Source organism: Dendrobates tinctorius, unplaced genomic scaffold (genome assembly GCF_039654945.1).
Source record: "Dendrobates tinctorius isolate UK_male_01 unplaced genomic scaffold, ASM3965494v1 ptg000108l, whole genome shotgun sequence".
Taxonomy (NCBI): Eukaryota; Metazoa; Chordata; class Amphibia; order Anura; family Dendrobatidae; genus Dendrobates; species Dendrobates tinctorius.
The window spans coordinates 10,325,148-10,352,112 of record NW_027361776.1 but is presented as its reverse complement, the minus strand read 5'-3'; the positions used below and the strand labels follow the sequence as shown (position 1 = coordinate 10,352,112).

At 41.5% G+C, this 26,965-nt stretch overlaps 1 protein-coding gene across 1 annotated transcript in view; it reads left to right on the top strand.

Moving 5' to 3' along the window:
- The window catches only part of TENM2 (teneurin transmembrane protein 2), a 6,300,157-nt gene that overhangs the window by 1,002,902 nt on the left and 5,270,290 nt on the right, over window positions 1–26,965 (top strand). The window contains exon 7 of the mRNA XM_073589482.1: window positions 854–958. The gene's annotated coding sequence lies outside the window, so the exon portion shown is untranslated. The remainder of the gene's footprint in view (window positions 1–853; window positions 959–26,965) is intronic.

The following is a 26,965-nucleotide window of genomic DNA, read 5'->3' as shown; positions in this document are numbered from 1 at the left end:
CTTGCATTTCTATATTTTGAATGCATGTACTCTGTGTGCTACTATAATGTTGCTCAAGATTTATTGTGAAGATATATGCATGTGTGGTTCCGAATGTGCTTGTAGGGAACTACTACTAAGAAAAGGATGTCATGGGGAAAACTCATTAAGAAAATCTGCATATAGAAATGTAGAATAAAGATAGGGACTGTAAATGAGGGAAATGAGTTGTAAGACAGTGATTTGTGGCTGACAAGCGAGAGTCCTGTGAAACTTCCCATATCTGCTGCCATCATGTCGTGCGATGATTTTCTGCTGGGCCTACAGATCTGAGGGCTCCCATCCTGCAGCCATAGACTACTGATGTGGCAGGGACCTGCAAATCAATTTGCTCGCCTGTAATAGGGTCTCATATCAATCTTAATACTTATACTTTCTACAAAAAGACAATAATATTATCTTTTTATCCCTTTACTTGAAGAGGCAGTGTACATGGTGAAACATATTGGGGAGAGTTATGTTTTAATCTGAGTGCCTTTCTCTGCCTACAAAGATGGCACCCCGGGGTGCCGTATTGTAATAATTAGAAGCAATCTCTTTTTCAATATACAATGTTAGCAGATTAGGGGCAAATCTTTTTAATCCTTCACCTGTTATACCCTCATTTATTTTGTTACTGAATAAAAGTTACATTTTATGACCTGTTAGAGAGTGTTACGCGATGGTGTTCTCCCCTTCTGTTTCCTACAAGAAATACATCCCTCCCAGGTCATTTGTACCCCACTAGTTTTTCTTTTCCACAGTTTATTACGATGATGGCAATGCCAAATTTACATTATTTTTATTATGTTTTTCTACTTTTTTCTTTTTATAGAAATATAATAAGACTTATTTTTGGGACAACCTTAAACAAACAAACGAATTAATCCGGAAGTGCTTTCCATTGGATTGGTCATCTACAGGACTGCACAGCAGAACAGTGAGTTCATAACAGATGATTGTTCCTAAATGTAATTCATGTGTGTTAAAACTGAGTTCTTGGTAATTGTCAGCATGGTGGCTCAGTGGTTAGCAGTGCAGCCTTGTAACACTGGAGTCCTGGGTTCAAATCCCACCAATGACAACATCTGCAAGGAGTTTGTGTGGGTTTCCTCTGGGTTCTCTGGTTTCATTCAAAAGACATACTGATAGGGAATTTAGATTGTGAGTCCCAGCGATGATAATGTGTGCAAACTGTAAAGCGCTGTGGAATATCTTAGCGCTATGTAAAGTTTATTATTAGTGGTTGGACATTCTTGTAATATGTGTGTTGGAACTGTGTGCACCAAACAGGTTACGTTTACCAGCTTTTAACTCACTTAACTGTTTGTAAATGTGTTTTTTTTTCATTCCTTGTATTTAACAGTCCTGCATTGACTAATAATGTTTGATACATGTAAATCAACATGTTGCTACCTGTGGTTTATTGAGGGAGTAACCACAACTCCTTAACTTACTATCACTTTTTAGTAAATTGTTGTGCTGAGTTACTCGCCCCCTTGGTGTGGACAAAAGCAGCTTAAGGGAGTTTGCAGTCATTTATGACAGGCCTTTTAGAGCAGTAGTATTTGTTTGTATAACCTCTTCACCCCTGGGCCATTTTGCGTGTTTTTTTTTTTTAGCTTTTTATTTTTTTTGCTTCCCTTCTTCCCAGAGCCATACATTTTTCAGTTTTTTTTTTATTTTGCCTCAATATGGCCATGTGAGGGCTTGTTTTTCTGCAGGACAAGTTGTGCTTTTGAGTGATACCATTGATTTTACCATATAGTGTAATGCAAAATTGGAAAAAAAAATGCCAAGTGAGGTAAAAATGCAAAAAAGTGCAATTCCACAATTGTTTCTTTTTTTACCATTTTCACTAAATGTCAAAACCGACCCGCCATTATGATTCCCCAGGTTATTACTAGTTTGCGTATACCAAATATTTATAGGTTCTTTTTCATCTAAGCTCATAGCAGATTGGCAATGATAAGCACGGGGGTCTTCTGCATGTGATCATGTGACAGGGGCACTGATGGGTGGGGTTAGTGACGCTCTTCCGGGGCGAACATGTTTAATGCCGCTGTCAGAGATTGACAGCAACATTTAACATGTTAACAGCTGTGGCTGGATTGTGATTGTACCCACAGCTGTTAAAAGCAAAAGAAAGCTGATCAAATCAGTGGTCATGTGTCAATAAAGATGCATGCTCAGCGCCATAGCCCACATCAAAGTGGGATACACAACATATCATGTATACAGGTGCTTCTCAAAAAATTAGAATATCATCACAAAGTTAATTTATTTCAGTTCTTCAATACAAAAAGTGAAGCTCATATATTATATAGAGTCATTACATCTATTTCATCTATTCAAGTGTTTATTTCTGTTAATGTTTGTGATTATAGCTTACAGCCAATGAAAACCCAAAAGTCATTATCTCAGTAAATGCTAAAAATTTACAAAAAACACCTGCAGAGGTTTCCTTAAAAAGTCCCTTAGTCTTTTTCAGGAGGCTCCACAATCATGGGATGACTGTTGACAACAGAAGTCCAAAAGGCAGTCATTGACACACTCCACAAGGAAAGTAAACTTTGCATCTCATTTGGAAATCAAGGTCCCTTAGTCTGGAGGAAGAGTGGAGAGGCACAGAATCCAAGGTGCTTTAGGTCTAGTGTGAAATTTCCACAATCAGTGATGGTTTGGGGAGTAGATCCACTGTGTTTTGTCAAGACCAAAGTAAGTGCAGCCGTCTACCAGGAAATTTTAGAGCAACTTCATGCTTCCCTCTGTCATCAAGCTTTTTGGGGATGGAAATTTCATTCTCCTGCAGGACTTAGCACCTGTCCACACTGCCAAAAGCACCAATACCTGGTTTAAAAACAGCAGTATCACTGCTTGGCTAGCAAACCCGCCTGACCTTAACCCCATAAAGAATCTATGGGGTATTGTCAAGAGAAAGATGAGAGACACCAGAACCAACAATACAGATGAGCTGAAGCCTGCTATCAAAGCAACCTGGGCTTCCATAACACCTCAGCAGTGCCACAGGCTGATCGCCTCCATGCCACACCACATTGATGCAGTAATTGATGCAAAAGGAGCCCCGACCAAGTATTGAGTGCATTTACCAAACATACATTTCAGTAGGCCAACATTTCGGATTTTAAAATCATTTTTCAAGCTGGTGTTATAAATTATTATAATCTACTGAGATAATGACTTTTGGGTTTTCATTGGCTGTAAGCCATAATCATTAACATTAACAGATATAAACTCTTGAAATAGATCACTCTGTGTGTAATGACTCTATATAATATATGAGTTTCACGTTTTGTATTGAAGAACTGAAATAAATTAACTTGTTGATCATATTCTAATTTTGTGCGAAGCACCTGTATGTACATAATATGTTGTGAAGAGGTTAATGTTATCCAAAAGAGCATACTCTGAACAGAGGTGTTTTTTGCTTGACTTGCAGCTTTTAAGGCTCTAACTGTATTGAGGGAGCGTGGGTGTTTTATATTAAAATGGTTTATTTTTTTGTGTAATGAGCTGTAGTTTACATTGATACCATTTTACAAAATGTGACTTTGATTAATATTTATTTTTTGTGCCAAGACTAATAAATATTGTAACAATAGCACAGTTTTTTTTTTTTACTTTTACCATATGTGATGAAAATGGATACAGTTTTATAGTGCATCTCGTTATGAAAAAGGCAACGCCAAACATTTGACATGTTTTCAGGGATTGCATTTTTATTACAAATAAACCCTTTTTTATTAAATCTGTGATTTAATCATTTTTATTTTTTTTACCTATAAAAATTTATTTCTTTTTGTTTCTACAGCAGTTAATACTCAATACTTTAACAATACAAGGACTTGCAAACCTTTGACCGCATTAATAATACAATGGAGAGCTCATGTACTACAGTGGATTATTTCCAATGTCAGTCCTTGACAGTTAACCAATAAGGCCACACCACAGCAGGACCTGATTGGCTGAGGCAGGTAGAGAGGATTCCATATTTCCCTAACATTCATAGGCACCTTTCAATCATGCTATAATGGTGACAGCATCTATGAGTTGACAAAGAGAGTGATCTCTACAGTTCAGAGATTGGCACTATGTCTGGTCTTAGCATGTATAGCAGAAGTATGGCTGTGTGATGGGAGGTTGGAAAAGTTGGGCTTATTTAGCTTAGAAAAAGATGCCTCAGAGGGGATCTCATTTACATGTATAAATATATGTGTGGTCAGTACAAAACACTGGGGCATGACTTATTCCTTCCAGAGACTATACTTAGGACCGGGAGCACTCACTGCGGGTAGAAGAAAGGCGATTCCGGCAACTAATTTAGAAAAGGGTTCTTTACAGTTAGAGCAGTCAGAATGTGGAATGCCCCACCACAAGAGGTGGTAATGGCAGATGCTATAACATCTTTTAAAGAAGGGCTGGACAATTTCCTAAGTTCACAAAACATTGTGGGTTATAGTTAATTTAGAGACAAAGACTTTATAATTGGTGGAGAAAGGTTGAACTTGATGGACCTGTGTCTTTTTTCAATCTACAGTATGTAACTATGTAACTCTTTTGCCATAAAGGGAGATATTTAAACATGTCTTTTTTCTTTTTTTTGTTTACAGTTTATTGTTGAAGAGACTAACCACTATGTTTGTCTAGCAATGGTGGTTGAACATGGGCCGTGCTTGCAAGCTTTTTTCTTTGAGCTTGTAAGCGACAATTTGAAGCTGACCAGGATCAATGGAGTGCTCTATTAGCTTCTTATTCTGGCCAGTTTCAGTACATTGCTTAGACTGTATACTGCAGAGGTGGTCTGTCTCCTAGGTAGTGGACTGTAAGCAAAAATGTTATCTCAAAAACAGCAGCTGCAAATTTTAATAAACGATAAATTGCAAAAGTGCTTGTTTTTACTATTCAGTAATATCCATCTATAAAAATGAGAATAACCCTTTAACCCTTTCCTAAAAATGGACAAAAACTGTACATCCAGACTGCAGTTGATATTCTGCAATTGGTTGTACAGTTTGCCTGGAGAGATGTGCCGCATGTCCATCTCCACGGGTAATCCGCAGGCGTCTGTGGACACATAGTGAGCATGGGATGTCTTGAAATCCCATCCACTATGCTGCAACAGCTGGCTGCAGTGGGTTGGATTCTGCACAAGTACGCAGTGTCCAACCCACAGCGTTTACTGATCGTGTGCACATACCCTAAGTGACCAGGCTAGTTTTTTAAAATCTAACCAGTGTCAATTTATGAGGTAATAACTCTGAAATGCTTCTATATATCTCAGTGATTTGGAGATTGTTTTTTTCATGACACATTATACTTTATGATAGTGGTAAATTTAGGGTGACATGTTTTACTTTAATTTATAAAAATATCAGAAATTTGAAACAAATGAAAAAAATATCAATTTTCAAACTGTGAATGACTATCCCTTTAATCCAGATAGTCATATCACACAAAAACATTAATAAATAACATTTCCCTCATGTCTGCTTTACGTCAGCACCATTTGTAAAATGCTGCTTTATTTTGCTAGCATTTTGGAAAGTTTAAAAATGTAGAAGTATTTTTTTATTTTTTTCCAGGAAATTTGTAAAACTTATTTTTACAGGTACCTGTTCAGTTTTTAAGTGACTTTGGGGGTGCTATATATTGGGGTTAAATCTTAATTTGCAATTACCTCTAAGCTGGAGGGAGGAGACTAGCTTGTATGATCTCTGTCATATCCAGCACATCACACGGAGAGGGATTACTTCCCTGCATTATTTTTTAGACTAGCAGCAACAGCAAGGAGGAAATGACACAGCCGAAGTGACTAGTCTATGTGCCAATTTCAGCAGTGGAGAGCGCACAATCTTTATTGTGTCTTTATCTGCTCAGCCTGTTTCCTCACTGCTGCTGTCTCCTCCCCCTCTCCACAAAGTATGGATATCACAGCTGATGTATTAAATAGATCTAAGCATAAAGTCTTATAATGGATCCTGCGTCTCAGTCATGGATTCAGAAAAATTGGCAATGTGAATAGTTTTCATCTGCACCATATTTCAATATCTTTAAGCTATAGATGTAGGTATTTTGTTCTTTATTTCATCTGACATTCAATCCAAGTACTGTACATATTAATTAAAAGGCTACAGAAAGAAGTTTATTTATTGCTTTAAAGTAACTACAGCTTGGGATGAATAATATTCTCCATATTTCTTTTCAAGAGCCAAATGCATGTTTTTCTCTCTGTGATATACTACATTGTACTAAAACATTAAAACTTAATGGAAATAATAACTGTCTTAAGACACAATAAAATAGAAGGATACTAAGTACATTTATATTATAAGCAAATTATATGATATATGAGGAAAGCTGTAGTTAGAATATTTATTGCTAATAATTTGCTGTTACAGTTGCATGGCAATATTTGTATAAATTATGCATTGCATCTTGTAATGTAGCCAAACTAAAAATGCCACTTCAGGAACTATAATGGATATTTGTTATAGTAAAAGTAAATTTGTAATAAGATAAGTCAACCCAAAAAGCAATGGTCTTAGCAATAAACTGTTCACACATATAACAGGTTATTTCTGAACTGAAAATGCAAAACAATATTTAGAGTGGGTCTACAATGCATAAAATATAGCTCAGGCACAGTGACCAAATAAATAATGCTTTACCATGCATACAGCCACTTCTGATATATATATCTATAATCAGTCATGAACCGGAGGTGTCTGGTTGCCCCCAGCTCGTCGGGGATTTATTATATCCCACTTTCCAGTTACAGTTTGGAACTTGCAGCTCTCTGGCACCCCCTCACCCTCAGGTCAGTCAAGGAGCTACACCTAGGATAAGTAGTTGCCAGAAGGGCTGCCTGGTTATGTACTGGCTATTGAGCACTCTGCAGGGAGGGTGGTATGTATGTCCCCAGTCTCAGATGGGTAATACACACATAAATCCTCTGTTCCGTCACCAGCAGAGTCTCTCCAAATCCCCAAAACACTCGCTGCCACCAGTCCCTAGTTTTATATTAATATCAATATCGGGTCAGGAGCCAACCCACTAGGTAATGTGAATTTAGCACGGAGACGTGGCAATAAGTTTATATAGCAAGCAAAACAGAGCTAGTACATTTTTATAGATTTTACTCCAAAAAGAATAGTTTAATCAAAAAACTGATCCAAAAATAACATAGTGCTACGCATAAAATATTAGAACCACATCTCGTCTCTTATACCTCAACTCAAGGGAAAAAGTGAACCAAAAAAGCACAAAAGACAATAAATTAATCTTATCAAAAATTGCAATTTTATTAAATATACAAATCATCTAAAATATTAATAATGAAAAATGACATATGCCTCCAAGTGAGGAACACCACTGGCTACGGACATCATTACACACACCTATTTAATTTCTGATATACTAAGTTCAAAACTATGCCTATTTTTTATCTATCTTAAGGTCTAAAACCTCACCAGTTCTCTTCATATGACTCATGAGATATGCTATGAATTGCTGTGCAGGTAAAAATAACTATACTTATAATGACATTGCAAGGTAGTCCCTGAATTCCATGCTACAAGAATTCAGCTTAATTTATGCCTCTCTCTTACAATACAGCACTCAGCAATTAGCAATATCAATTAATATTAATTGGCATAATTCCCACAATTTAGAATTGCAACTACTGTGGTGTGCAGTGTCCAAGCCTTGTTCCTCCACCACGACACGCGTTTTGTCCACCCTTATTCAGGGGGCGTCAACGCCTCTCTCAATTCATTTTCATTGCATGAGACCATGCATATCTATTCAGCACGTGACCACATGTATGCAAATCATCGGCACCAGAGAATCTTGACAGCGTGCATGAGAATTCAGAAGTCTGAAGTCACATAGAATGACTGCAGACTTATCACAAACTTGGACAACCCTTTTAATGCTTCTAACAAATACAAATATGAGAAATAGTATCTCAAAAAACATTTACATCCAGGTACTTTATAGATGACTTTGTCTCTGGAGTCATTCTCTTTCTTTTCTTCTTCATCTTGTCCAGACTCCATGAGTTTTCTCATCCACAGCCGTCTCTGCAGACTTCCATCTTCTCCGGTCTTGTGCAGCACATCCTCACATGATGCCCTTAAAGATAGTAGTGTAGTTATAATGCTACCAAACAAAAATATTGGCCCTATGGGAGCCCCAGAATAAATAATTGCCTCTCAGTATATTCCCTGTACAAAATATGACCCCACGCTGTCCCTCTTATGGTACATGCTTTCCACACAGCTCCCTCTTTTCCATCCTGGGCCCCCTCTTCACATTGTTCCCCCATATAGAGCAGTCTCCAAACTGTGCCCCCTCATCCCACTCCTCCCCTTGGTATACTGTCACCTCTTGGTTGTGCCCTTACACTGTTCCCCCATGCTATACCCCCCACAACAGTAGCTGTGAATAATGACATTGATCAGGTAGTACTTGAGGATGTGCTCTGGCTACTAAAAAAATAATATCTGTAAATGACTGTGGAATTAATGGCAATATATAAGTGAGCAAAATAAATAAGAGGATAAGGGGTCAGAGGACATATTGAGCCTTGCTCATATTTCTGACCATCTTGCTGGTCTCAAATGAGTAAGTGAGGTCGCTTCCTGTGCTGACAGATAGCAATAATTTCTAGTCTAATCAAGACTAGATCTACATGGCTAATTTTTGTCCAGCATGCTGGAAGATATGTGTCAGCCAGCAGCATAGAGAAGAATTTCCACCTCCAAGGTGCCTTCGTGTAGGACTCACTATACTCACAAGAGTTCTCAAACGCATTTGTGTCATCAACAGGTGTTGCATTACCATTCCTGAGCAGACAGCATGAAAAGCAGATCTTCCCGTGGAAGATCTTTTGTCTTTATTGCCAAAGCAAAACCTTCAACCTCCAATGACATTACCTTTTTAGCAACCCAATTTGGTTTCCAGGGTTTGTAGTCAACCACATTATCAGCAATATCTTTTTTATAAATATCATCATTATCATCTGGCTAAGCTGATAGTTTCCTCAGTGAGAGTAATGGGCAGAACTCTTTGCCTGATTCTCACCACTCAAATTGCTCAATTGAGTACCACTATCACCTTAGCTGACACTGCCTTTGCTTCTCACATCACAGCAGACAGAGCTACAAATAAGTGGTTAAATTGGCTCCTACATCTCCTCTGGCTTCATGTCATCTACTGTAAGTACAAAGGCTGACTGTCCATCTCATCCAATAAATCACCTGGAAGAACTTATAAAAATGTCTACCTTATCTCCCACAGTGCTGTGACTTAGGGGCAAATAGTCAAATAGAAATGTTAGATACAGGTGCCATTGACAAAATTGAAAGTCCATGATTAAATATAATAGTTGAAAAGGATGTGGGCTTTGCAGGGCACTGGCTCAAACTAATGGTGTCACTGTCAGGTGGCAACGTCATCCTGATGTGACTGAGATGCATTATGTACCATATGTTTCATATCACCATCCACATCCTCCACACTGGTATGCTTGCTGGACCTGCGCTTGGTACTAAAACTGTTCCACAGGCTGGTGTGGTGGTGCTGCATGCTACTCCCACATTCTTAGCCGTGGTATAGGATCATTTTTATTTAACATTACTTTGTCCATTGCGACTTTTGTTTAATCATAAACTTTTTACAATACTACAATTGACTTTTGTCATTTTTTTTCCTTCTTCTTAAAACAAACTTTAAAAGAAATGCTTGGCAGGTAGGTGTAGGGTCGGTGGGGCGAACGGGGGGGTGGTCCCTCTTCTTACCGCGCAGAGACGAAACAGAGACAAGATGGAGGCAGGTACTGGGTACAACAGGTCCAAGTTTATTTCTGCGCGCCGTTCGTCTGACGGCCCTCGCAACACATCGCCATATCGCTCTCTCTCGGCCCTCCGCATCAAGAGCCGCTTCACGACACAGCACAGTACCTCACTCATGGCCCTCTATATCTAGAGCCGCTTCACACACCATGTTTCTCGCCGGGGACGTATATATACGTCCTGTCCTTTCTCCTTTCCTGATGTAGTTACAGCTTCCGACACTGTGGCTGCCCTAAGCCAAATCACTAACAGTCCGTTCACTGGTCAGACATCGTACTCTACACGGTGTGCCTATTCCCTTTTAACTCGTCTCTGTTGCGGTGTATCTGTCAGCACCACCCCCCTGTTGTTCTCTCTCCTCAGTCCCCCTGGTCTGGATTCACCTCACAGCGCACAGACCGTCGCAGTCCTCCTGTCACTGCGGCTCCCCCTGGGGACTGGAACCTTCTGGAACCCTCCCTCAGTATTTATAGCTAACCCGGTTCCTTGAAACTGTCACTGTCACAACGCCCCCATGACCAACGGTTTCTAAAGCCCTAAGCTGATGTCAAGTCCTTTGCTCACACTCCTCCCTGCCATCTAATGGTCAACCCAAGGTACTGCACGTCCACTACACTTTCCTAGCTGTTTCCCCACTGTAATAACTGACACCTACCTACACTGTGCAAACCTTTCCTTCTTCTCTCTGAGTAGTCCGTCCGTCAGGTCACCGTCCCTACACTCTCCCTTCCTTTGTCCATTGTCGTCCTCGACAATCGCCATCCCTGCCTTCGTCGTTCTGAAGCTACACCTACATTCTGTTGTCGGACCAGCTGTTAAGCCAAACCCACTATCTGCGGGGGCCGAACCATACTGGGAGCACTATGCTCTGAGCAGCCTACTGCTACTCACCAGCACGCACGCCCCATGACAACGTCTTTCAAATTGGGCTAGGTACACCCATACTCTCTCTATGGCGTGTACCTTCCCCTACTCTCCCCTTCTGTCACCTTCCACTATTCGGTACGCCATGATCGAGGTCTCTTACCTTCCAGATCATTACCAGTGCCCGCCTTCCTCCTTCAGGGGTGTCCATGGTGTTGGGGACCTGACCTAGGACGGCTGTCTCTCTCACATCTTCCAACTCATTTTCCTTTCTTTCAATAACATGTCATGGTCGGCGTCCCGGTCTCCCAGACCTCCTCAACTCTTAGATCCCTACCGGATCTCACACTTTCCTTTGGTCCCGCAGACCTTCCCTTACCCGGACCTGTTGCATTTTCTTGTGCATATTGTACACCAAAACAACTTTACAATATCAGAAGTACCCATTTTTATAATTTTTTTTTTTCATTTTCTCTTGCTTTTAAAACCAAAATATAACATAACATTGCATGTCTTCTTTCCTCCTCCCCCCTTCCTTGGACCTGGACACTCCTCCGCTTTCCATATCCCTGTTCTGTCAGGTAAACATTTTTTCGTATATAAAGAACATAGAAAGAAGAAAGAAAGAGAGAGAAAATAGTTGCATCAGTTAAACAACAATAAATACTTTTTTTCTAAATGCAATTGTCCTTATAATCTGTACAACGGTGCATCGAACTCCTGACAGTCTTTCCTCCTCTCAGTGGACAGAGGTGAGGGCCCCACAGCCATGAAACTTCTGGGGGAACCGAGAGTGTCCATATCAGTCCTTTTTCACGGGGGTCCGCTTTGCTCAGGCTCCGCCAGTACTGCCACCGCATAATACCCGCGGGGGCAGTATTCTTTATAGTAGGAGACGAAGTCCCCTTCTTTCAGGGCCCTGCCATGATGTATGGATGCTACATTCATGTACACTTTCTGGCCAGACTGGTCACGAATGAAACCGTACCCCCTGTCCGTGTTGGTGTACACCAGCCGTCCCCGGGATCTTTCCACCGCCATGCCAGCCTCCCCTTTTGAGTGAAGCAGGCTCCATACCTCCTGCTCCCGGATCTTCTTTTGTTTTATCACCTCCGCCACCCAGACAGAGGGGGTCGCGCCAGTCCCAGAGTCCGGTGGGTGGGACCTTGCCGAGAAAGGGCGTGGATCAGAGGCGGCCGATGATTTCTGTGGCTCAGCAGCCGCTGGGGCCGGGTGGCGGATGGAAGCAGCCGTGTTTCCGGGGGGCTGGTCCACAGGGCCTGTCACACAGGCCACAGCCGGTTCTAATGCAGGCATCACCGCGGCCGCAGGGTAGGCCGCATCCAATACTTCCGGCAGAGCCGGAGTGACAACCGGTTCTGGTGATGGCGGTTTTTCCGGCCGAGAGAGCACAGACGCATCTTCTGTCAACAAGCTCCGCCCTGGTGACTCCGGGCGGGATGGCTCAGGGACGGGGGAAGGGGCCTCACTCAACTCTACGTATATCATAGGGTCCTCTGTAGCCCGACCTTCCGGTATGCTGGAGACCGCGTGCTGTGGCAGAATGGTGGGGGCCGCTTGCGGAGGCACTGGTGGTGCCGGGGGTACTCTCACCTTCCCCGGCGCTGCGGCCTTCTTCACATCAACACGCGGCTTCCCCCGCAGCGTCCGTCCCCCGCTCCACTGTCCTGCGGGCCTCTCCCCCAGACTCGGGGGCTCCGCTGGGAAGTCCTCTGCCGGTATTGGTGGCGGCCGCTCTCGCTGACTCCGCTCAGACTCCGCTCCCCAGCCTAGCGTCCCGCTACCCGCCCGTGGTCCTGAGGGCGACTCCTGGCACAGCTCCATCCCCTGCCGCCACTGTCACTCTAGGCGGCCGGGGCCCCGACACCCACAGCGTCTCATACCGTCCGTGGGGCAGCAATCGAATGGCGCCAAACAGCCACAGCCAAGTCCTTCTTTTGTGCCACTCCTCCTGCTGGGTGAGGCATCGGCAGGCCTTTCCACCCATCTGCCAGGGTCCAGTACATGGGAGCGTTGGCCTCCGGGCACATACTGCTGTCCACGGGGGTACGTTGGAGGGGGTCCCAGTCCATTCAACACGACTGCAAACACCCGGACCTCTCCCCTGCGCTGTAGTAATGCTGCCATCTTGCGCAGCTCCTGATACCGCCCCGGATCTTCGGTCAGCACCACGGAGTCACCACAGCGCTCCCAATTTGTAATCCACAGGTAATCCAATTGTAATCCACAGGTAATTGTAATCCAAACAGAGTAGTCCAAGTCCTTTTCCATTCTTTGAGGCAGGCCTGCCGCAGAAGATGATGTATTAGCGGCGGCGATCCTGCCGACTACGCCAAATGTAGGGTCGGTGGGGCGAACTGGGGGGGTGGTCCCTCTTCTTACCGCGCAGAGACGAAACAGAGACAAGATGGAGGCAGGTACTGGGTACAACAGGTCCAAGTTTATTTCTGCGCGCCGTCCGTCTGACGGCCCTCGCAACACATCGCCATATCTCTCTCTCTCGGCCCTCCGCATCCAGAGCCGCTTCACGACACAGCACAGTACCTCACTCATGGCCCTCTATATCTAGAGCCGCTTCACACACCGTGTTTCTCGCCGGGGACGTATATACACGTCCTGTCCTTTCTCCTTTCCTGACGTAGTTACAGCTTCCGACACTGTGGCTGCCCTAAGCCAAATCACCAACAGTCCGTTCACTGGTCAGACGTCGTACTCTACACGGTGTGCCTATTCCCTTTTAACTCGTCTCTGTTGCGGTGTATCTGTCAGGACCACCCCCCTGTTGTTCTCTCTCCTCAGTCCCCCTGGTCTGGATTCACCTCACAGCGCACAGACCATCGCAGTCCTCCTGTCACTGCGGCTCCCCCTGGGGACTGGAACCTTCTGGAACCCTCCCTCAGTATTTATAGCTAACCAGGTTCCTTGAAACTGTCACTGTCACCACGCCCCCCATGACCAACAGTTTCTAAAGCCCTAAGCTGATGTCAAGTCCTTTGCTCACACTCCTCCCTGCCATCTAATGGTCAACCCAAGGTACTGCACGTCCACTACACTTTCCTAGCTGTTTCCCCACTGTAATAACTGACACCTACCTACACTGTGCAAACCTTTCCTTCTTCTCTCTGACTAGTCCGTCCGTCAGGTCACCGTCCCTACATAGGTACACATGCAGAAAGCCATTTCTGGCAGCAGGCAAGATATTCTATGTACATGTGTCAAAACTAGATTCAAAAAATAATTGTTCAAAAAGACAACAAGCTATATATCAAGATTATTTTAAAAACCTTTCTGCTCTTTCATCAAAAAGAACGTAACAATAAATGCTAGGTTGTTAAGTACCTATCCAAAAACCCAGCATTTGCAATAAGCTAATGTGTAAAACAAATAAATGTTTGTAACATATACACCACTTTGTAAAATAGAAATATAGACAGCTACAGTTAAATGTCTCCTTTTTGCTTTATTTTATTTTCATAGTAGTAGTTTCATAGTTTTTAAGGTTAATAGTAGATGTAAGTCCATTAAGTTCAACCTATAGTTTAACATGTCGATCGAGAGGATGGAAAAAAACATGTGGCATATGCTAATAACTCCATTTTAAGGGGAAAATATTTTCCTATTTTACATAAGGCATTCAGACTAATTCTCTGGATCAACTTTCATCACAGAATCTAATATTTATAACCTGTAATATTATATTTTTCAAGAATGGCATCCAGGCCCTCCTTGAACTTTTGAAGTTAATTAAGCATTACAACATATGGCAGAGTTCCATAGTTTCTCTGATATTACACTAAAGAATATGCATCTGTGATTTTGATTAAAGCTTCTTTCCTCTTGGTGTAAATGATGTCCCCATATCCCCATCGCACACCTAGATGTAAAAATCGTCATTAGAAAGATCTCTGTACTATCCTCTCAAATATTTGTACATTGTAATAAGATTGCTCCTAAGTCTTCATTTTTCAAAACTGAATAGTCAAAAGTTGGATAACCTGTCTTAGTAATGCTACCCATTGCCTTAGGAATAGGGATGAGTGACCCGTTGATGTTCAAGTTCATCGGGTTTGACCAAACTTTAAAAAAAAAAAATTTGGTTCAGGTACCAAAATGATGCCTGAACATGATCCCAAACCCCATTCAAGTTAATGGGGCCTCGAACATCCAGCGGATCCTACAGTATCCTCTGTGTGACAGCATAGGAAACCTTATTGAAGTTACTGCCAGCCACAGTCACTAGGTATTGCGGTCGTCATGCTGTCGCACAGAGGCTAGCCAACAGCTGTGAATGGCAGTGATAAGGTCATTGCCAGTCAGGCGCCGGCTGATGACTATTATTGTCATCAGCATCTTCTGCTCTTGCTAATAGCAGTGAGAGAGGCGACGCTGATGTGCATAGTGGTAACTTTACTGCCTATATTTGATATGCCATTTGCGGCCTTTTGACTGTTCTCTTCCCGATTGCCCTGGTGATGACAGTCAGGATAATGGAATTTTGGGGTTCATGTCACCTGTGCAATGTCTGCTGACATCAAGTCCACATGTTATTAATGGGCTGGTGTCTATAAGACACTCCCATGACTAACCCAGTTAATAAAAAGAGGAAAACACACAAAAAAATCTTTATCTGAAAAAAATCTCAAAAATTTCCCTCATTTATTATAAAAATATTAATAAAAAAATAATAATCCACAGTGTCCACCATAGTCCAAAATATGCAGGTCCACGACACGACTACCCCTGTCTTCTTCATTCAGTCTATAGAGCTCCGTTCAGGGAAAGCAGCTCCATAGACTGGAGCAGCGACCACTGCCGGGTCTGACGCTGCACTACGTAAGACCCAAATGCTGTGAACTCAATAAGGTTATTTCAGTTCACAGTTCACAATTACTTTTTCTCACGAGGTCAGCGCCGATGTGAACTGAGGTAAACTTACTGATGTTACTTATGTTACCTCAGTTCACAGTGCCCAGTTCTCATGAGGGCAGCACAAATGCTGTATGGATAAGTGACTGCAAGTCTGGAGCTGGGCACTCCAGCACTCAATTGAGCATTTGAGCTGCCACAATTACTGGTGGATTTGAACTCAGGTAACGTTAACATCGCCTGGCTGCTGTGAGGCCAAGAATCCTTAAGGGAGCCTTTTAGGGAGACTTTAAGGTTACTAGAGTTTCCAGTTGCTGGAATAGCTGAAGGCTGTGAACTAATGTTACATTGATTGTGTATTTTACTATACTTGTTAATAAATAAAATAAAATTCATGTGGTGTCCTCCATATTTTTATAACCAGCCAAGGAAAAGCAGACAGCTGTGATCTGGTCTTTTTATGGGCAGCATGGTGGCTCAGTGGTTAGCCTTCAGCCAGTGCTGGAGTTCTGGGTTCAAATCCCACTAAAGACAACATCTGCAAGGAGTTTGTATGGCCTCCCCATGTTTGCGTGGGTTTCCTCTGGGTAGTCCGGTTTCCTCCCATGTCCCAAAGACATACTGATAGGGAATTTAGATTGTGAGCCCCATCGGGGACAGTGATGATAATGTGTGCAAACTGTGAAGCGCTGCAGAATATGTTAGTACTATTTAAAAATAAAGATTATTGTTATTATTAGCCTTGTCTCTTCCCGATTTCCCTGGTGTAGTGGCAATCGGGGTAATGGGATTGTGGAGTTGATGTCAACTGTGCAATCTTTATATGAAAAAAACAGAAAAAAATCTTTATTTGAAAAAAAAAACTTCCCAACAATTTCCCTCTTTCCTCCCTTTATTAAAAATAATATTAATAATTAAAAAATAATAATTCACAGAGCCCGCTCTAATCCATAATATGGAGGTCCCAAAATGATCTCAGTCTTCTTCATCCAGTCTATGGAGCCTCATTCAGTGGAAGCCAGGCAGGAGTATGAGAAATTTTGTGCCTGTTGCTGACCTCAAGTAACCCTATGGAGTCTCATTCTAAGGATTAATACCCATATGTGTGAAAAAAGTTTTGATATCTGGATGAATGCCATTCACCTGCATCCGATTTTCACACCTAGCATCCGATTTACATCCGAGTGCAGTGTGACTGGTATCCAAATGAGCTGCTGGGAGTGGAGTCACTGAGTCTGCACTCCCAGTCGGCCTGAACTGCGGTGACCTCTGGACCATGTGAAAATGCCAGTGATGAGGGCACCGCAGTTCAAGCTCAGTGTATTCATAGCAGATCTATTCATAGCAGAATTTTCTCACTGTGACATGAACTGCGTTACCCTCATTACTGGCATTTTCCCATGGTCCAGAGGTCACCGCAGGCTGTGAGGGATGGCAGACTCAGTGATGTCACCGCTAGTCACTGAAGCTCCGCTCCCAGCAGCTCATTCACCAGTGGTTTTCAGATGGGGCGGTCGTATCTTGGCACCATCCAGGTTGAAAACTATTTCTCCTCCAGATATGGATTATGGCGTGGAACACAATGACGGACAGGTATGGTATATTGTTGGTTTATAATTTTACTTTTATCACAGAAGATCGAGGGCATTGGGGAAATAGGCGAGGTCATAAGTATGGTTTAATTAAGAATATTAAAGGAGTCTGTGTCTTTATATCAATTAAAGGATTTGTTACTGGGTGTTTGTGCTTTATTTACAATTTGACTATGGGGTTAGTAATAGGGGCATCTTATTGATGCATCTCCATTACTAACCTCGGGGCTTGATGTCACAAAGGTGATATCAAACCCCCAAACTATTACCCCACTTGCCACCACTACAGGGCAAGTGGGAAGAGCAAGGCTAAGTGCCAGAATTGGTGCATCTTAGAGATATGCCTTTTTTTGGGTGGATGAGAGCTGATGTTATTAGCCAGGGGGGGCAGTATCCATGGCCCCTTCCTAGGCTATTAATATTGGCCTGTAGCTGTCTGCATAGCCTTTGCTGGCTATTAATTATAGGGGACCCCACTTCATTTTTTGGGGGTCTCCCATTTTAATAGCCAGAAGGCTAAGTATACAGCTGTGAGCTGGTATTAATAGCCTGGGAAGCTTCATGGGTTTTACCCCCCTTCCCAGGCTATAAACATTAGCCCCCAGCCTTCGGATTACCCTCTGCTGTCTGGTCATGTGATCGTCTTTTACTTTCTAGGTTGCATTGCACTTCTCTTGCATCCTTTTTCGCGATCTGCTATCCATTTTAGGTAATGTTCATGCATTTATTATTTAACATGTGTGTTTAATATTCATTTTGCTGTGATTGGTTCTTTGTCATATATGCCTGATACCTATGCCATTCTAGGAACCCCTGATGAAGCATTAGTGAAACATGCATTGGATGTGTTACTGTGCAATCTTTCTGAGTAATCAATAAAAACATGAAGATAATAGGACCACTAAACTCCATGAAGCTCTGCTAGTGATGGTTACCCAAAATGTGTTTACAAGTAATAAACACCCAGCATTTTGACTTTATTTTTTTTAGGTCTGTGAGCCAAAATCCAATCTTTAGTTTAGCTATGTACCAAATGTTTTGGAAAAATCAAGATGTATGCTTTATTGAGTTTTCCCATAACCAGTGAAGATCTTACCGTCTGGTACCTAAACATTTTTTTTTCCATTTTAAAAGCATGACATTTAAATAAAATAAATATTATACATAAATAATGGTGTCTTCCAAAAAGACTTCTAGCAAAGAAATGGTTAACTGTAAGAATGCAATAAAGTATGGGTAAACTGTAGACACATTTGAAATCAAGGTAGCACATTTCTTTTGAGTCTAAGTGTTAACAGAATTGAAAACAGATGCGGCAAACAGGTCACTTGCATGTTGAGAGGTTGATGTGGATAACATCTAGCAAACTAAAAAATGAGCTGATTGTAGCACGGAAATCAGGAGTCACAGGGGAGAAGATGTATACCTGGCTGGAGCTGTGCCAAGTGAAGTGGATGTATTCTTCTGACAAACTAGAGGCAACTGAAGCAATCCTGTTTAATTCAAAAGCAACTGCACTCTTTCTCATCTAGCATAAAAAGGCCTAGGGTGGCCTAGGGTAATGACTGCAGAGTTGACCAGGATAGTTGAGAAATTCATCTTGTATTACTGCAAAAAAGTGGCCATATGGGATGGAAGCGAGGCCCAGCACACTAGCCAGGACATGTAGCTAACACGTAGAAAACATTTCCCACGCAATGAAGATTGAAGTTTCAAGCCCATAGTATCCAGAGTAACTTTTTAACCAGTTTTTGAATATTAGTATATTTGCTATGCTTCAGTCCTGTAAAATAGACCATTAATAAGTCTTTAACCCCTTTCTGACATTTGCAGTAAAAATACATCCACGCACCCTGGGCCTTAGAGACCAGGTTGTGTGCGCGCAATTGCCGCCGGTTGTCAGCTGATTCTGACAGTTGACACCCGGGACTAAGTGACAGGAGCAGCCTCACACAGCTCCCAACACTTTAAGTACTGAAGGAGATAGCAGAAGAAATTTTTGAACCCCTCTCAATAATCTTTGAAAATTCTTGGAGAACAGGAGAAGTCCCAGAAGACTGGAGAAGAGCAAATGTTGTTCCTATCTTCAAAAAGGGGAAGAAGGTGGACCCAGGCAACTATAGGCCGGTGAGTCTGACTTCTATACCAGGAAAGATCTTTGAATAAATTATTTATCAACATGTATGTCAGTACCTGGATAATAATGAAGTTGTTAAACAGAGTCAGCATGGATTTGTAACTAATAAGTCTTGTCAGACTAACTTAATTTCCTTCTATGACGGAATCACTGATTGGGTGGATCAGGGAAATGCTGTAGATATAATATATCTTGACTTCAGCAAAGCATTTGACAAAGTATCTCACGCAATCCTTATTGAAAAAATGACTAGGTATGGAATGGACAAGGCAACTGTTAGGTGGATTCATAACTGGCTTAGTGATCGGACCGAAAGAGTGGTCACAAATGGTTGCACATTGAGTTGGAATAATGTCTCAAGTGGGGTACCACAGGGCTTTGTCCTGGGCCCTGTATTGTTCAACATCTTTATAAATGATTTAGATGAAGGAATTAAGGGTAAACTGATTAAATTTGCTAATGACACGAAGCAAGGAGGGATAGCTAATACTAAAGAAGAGAGAGAGAGAAGATTCAAAAAGATATAAATAAACTGGAGCAGTGGGCAGCAACTATCAGAATGGTTTTTAACAGGGAAAAATGCAAAGTACTACATCTGGGCATTAAAAATGAAAAAACCATATACAGAATGGGAGGAATAGGGCTAAGCAACAGCGCATGTGAAAAAGACTTGGGTATACTAATAGATCACAGACTGAATATGAGTGTGATGCAGCAGCAAAAAAGGCAAATGCAATTCTAGGATGTATTAACAGAAGCATTCAGTCTAGATCACGTGAAGTCATTATTGCCCTCTACTCCTCTTTGGTCAGACCTCATCCGGAATACTGTGTCCAGTTTTGGGTGCCACATTTTTTAAAAAAATCAACAAACTGGAGCAAGTTCAGAAAAGAGCGACCAGAATGGTGACCGGTCTGCAAACCCTGTCTTATGAGGAAAGGTTGCAGGATTTGGGAAAGTTTAGCCTGCAAAAGAGAAGACTGAGAGGAGACTTAATAACTGTCTATAAATATCTCAAGGGCTGTCACATGGCAGAAGTATCATCTTTATTCTCATTTGCACAAGGAAAGACTAGAAGCAATGGGATGAAACTGAATGGGAGGAGACACAGATTAGATATCAGAAAAAACTTTTTGACAGTTAGAGTGATCAATGAGTGGAACAGGCTGCCATGAGAGGTGGTGAGTTCTCCTTCAATAGAAGTCTTCAAGCAGAGGCTGGACAGATATCTGTCTGGGATGATTTAGCAAATCCTGCTTTGAGCAGGGAGTTGGACCAGATGGCCCAGGAGGTCCCTTCCAACTCTACGATTCTATGATGCTATGATTCTAACCCCCAAATGCTGCGATTGAATGCAGCAGAACAGACAGAGGAATGATAGCCCCTCTGCCCTTGAATCAGAGACTCCATGGCGTGACGCGTGGATCCGGATCGTTGCCATGGTGACTTGATGTCGTCACGACAACATTTGGTCAATCAGAGCTAGAAAGTTGCTTGATCATGCACAGTGCATGATCAGCAACATTCTCTGTTAGTGCAGAGCTGACAGTTTGCATAGCATAGAGATGCTGCTGCATCCCCATGCTATACAAGCAATTCGCCTGCAAAAAAAGATAATCCTACAGTGGAACAAAGTACAAAAGTTAAAAAAGTGAAAAAAATGTTTTAAATAATTGCAAAAAGTAAAAAAAATACAAAAATAATTAAAAAAATCAAAATATACTGCTCAAAGAAATAAAGTGAGCACAAGCAGCCTGTTGCAAATGGAATAGTGCTCCCTTTATTTTTTTTGAGCAGTATATATTGTACCCATAAATAAATATTTGCATGAAAAAACACACATATTTGGTATCGCTGCATTCGGAATGACCTGACCTATGGTGAACTCCATAACAAAATAACAAACACGGCAAAAAACAATGCTTTATCATCATTCTGCTGAACAAATAGTGGGATAAAACGTGATAAAAAAGAAGGCTATAAATAAACATGGTTCTACTAAAAACATCATCTTGTCCTGCAAAAAGCAAATCACAATACAGCTCCATCAGTGGAAGAATAAAAAAGATATAGCTCTCAGAATAAAGTGATGCAAAAATAATTATTTTTTCTTTAAAATAGTTTTTATTGTGTAAAAGTGCCAAAACATAAAAAAAATAATGAGATATCATTGTAATATTACAGACCCGTAGAATAAAACTTCCTTATCAATTTTAGCACACGTGGAATGACATAAACCTCACCCCCCAAAAAATTCTTGAATTGCTGTTTTTTCTTCATTCTGCTTAACAAAAATCAGAATACAAAACGATCAAAAATGTCATGTGTCTGAAAATGATACCAATAAAAATGTCAACTTGTCCCACAAAATACAAGCCCTCACATGACTCTGTGGGCTAAAACATGGAAAAAATTTACCTCTAATTTGCAATAAAAAGTGTCTTTTAATGTGTGACAGCAGCCAAACCTAAAAACCAGATATAAATCTGGTAGTTGCACCGACCCAAAGAATAAAGTCACCTTATCTCTTATACCACACGAGGAATGGCATAAAAATTAAATAAAACCAATTCTTCACCTGCTGTTGATTTTTTCAATCTGCCTCCCAAAGATCGCAGTAAGGGTCAGTGCACATTTATCACTAATACTGGGGCTTCTGTGTAAATCTCTGAAATATGTGATTCAGAAGAAACCCTCAACTGAAGATTTCCTATATTGAGGCACATAGAGTCACTGTGGATGCCATCTGACCTATGATCCAGAGGTGTCCATCTTTTTAGGATTGCCTAAAACTGCCATCAGCCACACTTTTGTGCACTTTTGTAAAGAAGGGTACCGTTGAACAAAGGCCAGATGTTCAGAGTATCTCTGCTGTCTCATTATTGAATGGATTCTTGGTGGGTTTCATATGAATCATGTCACTCAGAGATTTAGATGGAACCCCAGATGTAAGTGCTCAACATAGAGTGCCAGATTAGTATGATTTCAAACATTATGTAAAATGTTCCCAATAAAAGCTTCAACTCAATCCACTAAAAAAGCAATTCCTCACTCAGGTCAGTTATCTGTTAACAGAAATATAGGGGCTTCCACGTTGCTGGAGGCACAAAGGTGCTGGAAAAGCAAAATGGCTCCTCACCCTCCAAAAGAAATTCAGCAAATTCTCCGCTCACAAATCCAGAGGCCCCCTCCTTTCTGAGCCCCACAGTGTACCTAAACCACATATAGCATCCACATGCTTGGCATTTCTGAAGCAATGAGAGCCCCACTTACAGGTGCATGTCTCCAGAAGTATGGGTAGGGCATATCATACTGGTAACTGCAACATACTAGTCACTATAGCAATTTTTACTCGGCGACATTCATTGCTATTTGTTTCTGGGAAATACCCATGGTGTCATAATCAGCACTACACTTGTAGATAAATTACCAAACCAGTATAATTTCCAAAATAGGGTCACTTGAAGGGGGTTTCAACTTTTCTAGCAATTATGGCAATGCTTGCTATGCGCTGCTTTCAAGCATAAAGCAGTTATTGGCACCAGAGCAGGACGCTGCAAGGGAGCACAGGAAGGTATGTGTAATGGTGTGGTTTTTTAATGTTTTCTGATCAGGCCATGCATGCCAGGATGGGGGTGGGGGCCAATTATAAGGATGGGACCATGCATACCCGGATGAGATGGGGGCCCTGCATATCAGGATAAGGATGGGGGCCATGCATACTAAAATGAGATGGGGCCCTGCATACCAGCACAAGATGGGGGGCCTTGCATACCAGGATGAAATGGGAGCTCTGCGTACAAGGATAAGGATGGGGGCCATGCATACTAGGATCAGATGGAGCCCTGCATACCAGGATAGGGATAGGGCCATGCATACTAGGATGAGATGGGGGCCCTGCATACCAGGATAGGGATAGGGCCATGCATACTAGGACGAGATGGGACCCTGCATACCAGGATAGGGATGAGCCATGCATACTAGGACGAGAAGGGGGCCCTGCATACCAGGATAGGGATGGGGCCACGCATTCTAGGACGAGATGGGGCCACGCATACCAGGATAGGGATGAGCCATGCATACCAGGATAGGGATGGGGCCAAGCATTCTAGGACGAGATGGGGGCCATGCATACTAGTATAGGGATGAGGGTGATCATTCCTGCCAGGATAGGGATGAGGGGGCCATGCATACCAGGGTAGGGATGAGGGGACCATGTGCTTCAGGATGGGGATGAGGGGACCATATATACCTGGATAAGGGATATTAAGTACAGAATTGACCACATTTTTTGCTTCAATTTTTTTTCTTAATTTCCTCCTCTAAAACCTAGGTGTGTCTTATGGTCCGATGCATCTTATAGTCCGAAAAATACGGTAGATAGTTAGATAAAGAATAGATAGATAAATAGATAGATAGATAAATAGATAGATGGATAGATATATATGAAATACATAGATGGATGGATGAATGGATGGATAGATAGATACATAGATCGATAGATATGGGATAGATAGATAAATAGATAGATAAATAGATTTGTGATTGATAGCTAGATATGGGATAGATAGATAGATAGATAGATAGATAGATAGAATTACAGGGGATAGATAAATCTGAGATAGATATGAGATAGATGGATGGATGGATGGATGGATAGATAGATAGATAGATAGATATGGGATAGCTAGCTAGCTAGATAGATAGATAGATATGGGATAGATAGATGACATATATTTTGGACTGTAAGATGCACATTTCCTCTCCAAAAATGTGGAGGAAAATGAGTGTGTGTCTTATAGTCTGGATGTACCGGCTCTGGCTATGGTGGGTAGGTGGGGGTGCGGCATCAGCTGAGCAGCAGGTCACGGGAGGCTGGAGCCGGCGGCTGCGGCTAAGGCCTGTTTCACACTTCAGTCTTTTTGCTTCAGTCACAATCCGTCAAAGTGTGAAAAAACCGGATCCAGTGCAGATTGCAAAAAACTGATGCACCGGATCCGTTTTTTGATGAATCCATTGCAGCAGCCAATGTATGAAATTTAAAGGAACAGAACTCTGGAAAGGAGAGAGAGAGAGAATTTTCTGTGCCAGAACGGATATTGGGGTTAAATTTAAGGAATTCTTCTGGGCATGCGCAGTTTAAAAAACGGACTCTGTCATTGGATTCCGTCATGTGACGGACAGCAATGGATCCACCATCATCCGTCTTTTCGACGCAGACAAAAAACGTTGCTATGGACGTTTTTTCCAGCCGACAGACAGCAATTTTATGACAGATCCGTCATACGACGGACGCAACGTAAAGACATCCGTCGTAATCCATCGCTAATACAAGTCTATGTGGAAAAAGACGGATCCGCCAGTCAAATCCGTCAGATCCGGTTTTTTTCTGCTAACGACGGATTTTGACTGACACCAGAAAACTGAAGTGTGAAACAGGACTAACTCCTGTTCCTACTGCTAAAGAGAAATGAATATTTACAGCATTCACTATTCACTGTATTTCTTTCCACGGCTGCTGTGTTAGTATTCAGTGCTGCTAACCAGACACTGCTCAATGTTTTACGTTTCAAAGAAAGAGTATAGTAACAAAGGTTTTCCCATCAGAGATAACTCATAAATGTATTTGGTGAAGATTGTCAAGGAACAATGGCTGAGGAAAGAACCTCTATGTTCTTCTTAGGTGGGGAGGCTTCAAAAGAAAGGTGAAAATAGTCTTTTTTTCTCCCAATTTGGCACTCATCTGAATAGGTTGTACTGTTCTCAGTATAGTCTAATACATGATTCCCCATAGCTGTGCATTCCACTGCCTTCTCCAGATTATTCTATAAATGAGTGGCTCAGGCTGTTAAGTTAACAATACTAAATATGACTTTATTTAGAAAAATCAATGCTGGATTAATTCCTGTGGGTAGAATTGTAACAGAACTTCTTTAGTTTTCTCCTTTTTGAAAATAATCTCAGCATACTGCAATTGTTTAACACAAAGAAGCAGAGAGAGGAAACAGTAAATGAGCAAGAAAATTAGATAATGCGAATGCACAATACTAAACATACCACAAAAAAATTTGACTATAAGTCCTGCTGTAAAATTGTATATTTTATTAATAATTTAATAAAAACAAAGTTTTTATAAAAAAGCAAACAACAATGTCACATAATGTTATAATCACGAAATACACAAAGCGGGCAGTGCTATCTACTATTATGGGACCATACCTAATCCAATGAATACCTTGCTGGAAATAAAGTGCAACACTAGTGTATAAAGTATTGAGTATTAAAAAAAACCCTGACGAAGGCTAAAGGCCGAAACGCGCGTTGGGGAGGGACAGCTATCCCAGGCGTCCTGGAGCTTTACAACCTGTAAGTTATAGTTCTATATATTAATGATGCTTTGAATTGTTTGCTATGGGTTTTTATACTAATCCTGAGCCTAGATATACCCTGCCTATACATATGTACTGATTGCTATTTGCGGGTGGTTTGATTGATTTACCCTACACTGAGACATCTGCTGGTCTCTTAAGTTACTGCACGTTTATTTGCACTTTACTAGTTCACATTTTTATCACTCTTTACAAGTAATTAATCTGTTTTCTTTTTGCATATATTGGTGATAAAAATTAATTGATTTTTTTATACTCAATACTTTATACACTAGTGTTGCACTTTATTTCCAGCAAAGTATTCATTGGATTAGGTATGGTCCCATAATAGTGGATAGCACTGCCCCCTTTGTGTATTTAGTGATTATAACATTATGTGACATTGTTGTTTGCTTTTTTATAAAAACTTTGTTTTTATTAAATTATTAATAAAATATACAATTTTACAGTAGGACTTATGGTCAAATTTTTTTGTGGTATGTTTCGTTCAGTTTTTTGGCTGTCCTAAGAGGTATTACATAGTCTGTGGGGATCTCGGCTGAACATATACAACTTGATGTGAGAGAATACTGTTTAGTGCTGTTTTTTCCCCCCTTTTTCCTTTTGTTTGCTCGAATGCACAATACTGTAGATTCACTTCTTTATTGTGTTTTGTACATAATAATGTCCAAAGTCTAGCCTAAGTATCAGTCCATAATTAGGACCCACTACAAAAAAATATTAACTGCACAGACTGCTACACTTTCTTATATAGTTTAACAAGTGTTAAAGGGATTGCCCATTCTGGGGAAAAAATATGAATAGAATGTAAATGCTTAAAATAAAAAATGGTGGGATATTCACCTCCAAGCGCCTCTACACAGCCAGCCCAACCTGCTTCGAATGTCTTGTTTGATATGGGAAAAAAATTAAGCTATTAATATTCTTAAAAATAAATACTGGTGGCGTGCTCACCTTCCAATGCATTCACATATTCAGCCCAGGCTTCTCAGGAGGTCTGCGCCTACTCTGCAAGCAATATATGTTCTATCCTCAAGTCAGAGATCTGCTGCATGTCACCAGAGAAACTGACTTCAGAACCAAGCATATCTGATGTTCAAATTGAGCAGGCATCGCTTACAGAGCTACCTGTGCTGGGTCCATAGGGGCCAGGGAACGTGAGTTTATGGCTTTAAAATTTTTTTCAATATCAAATAACCTCTT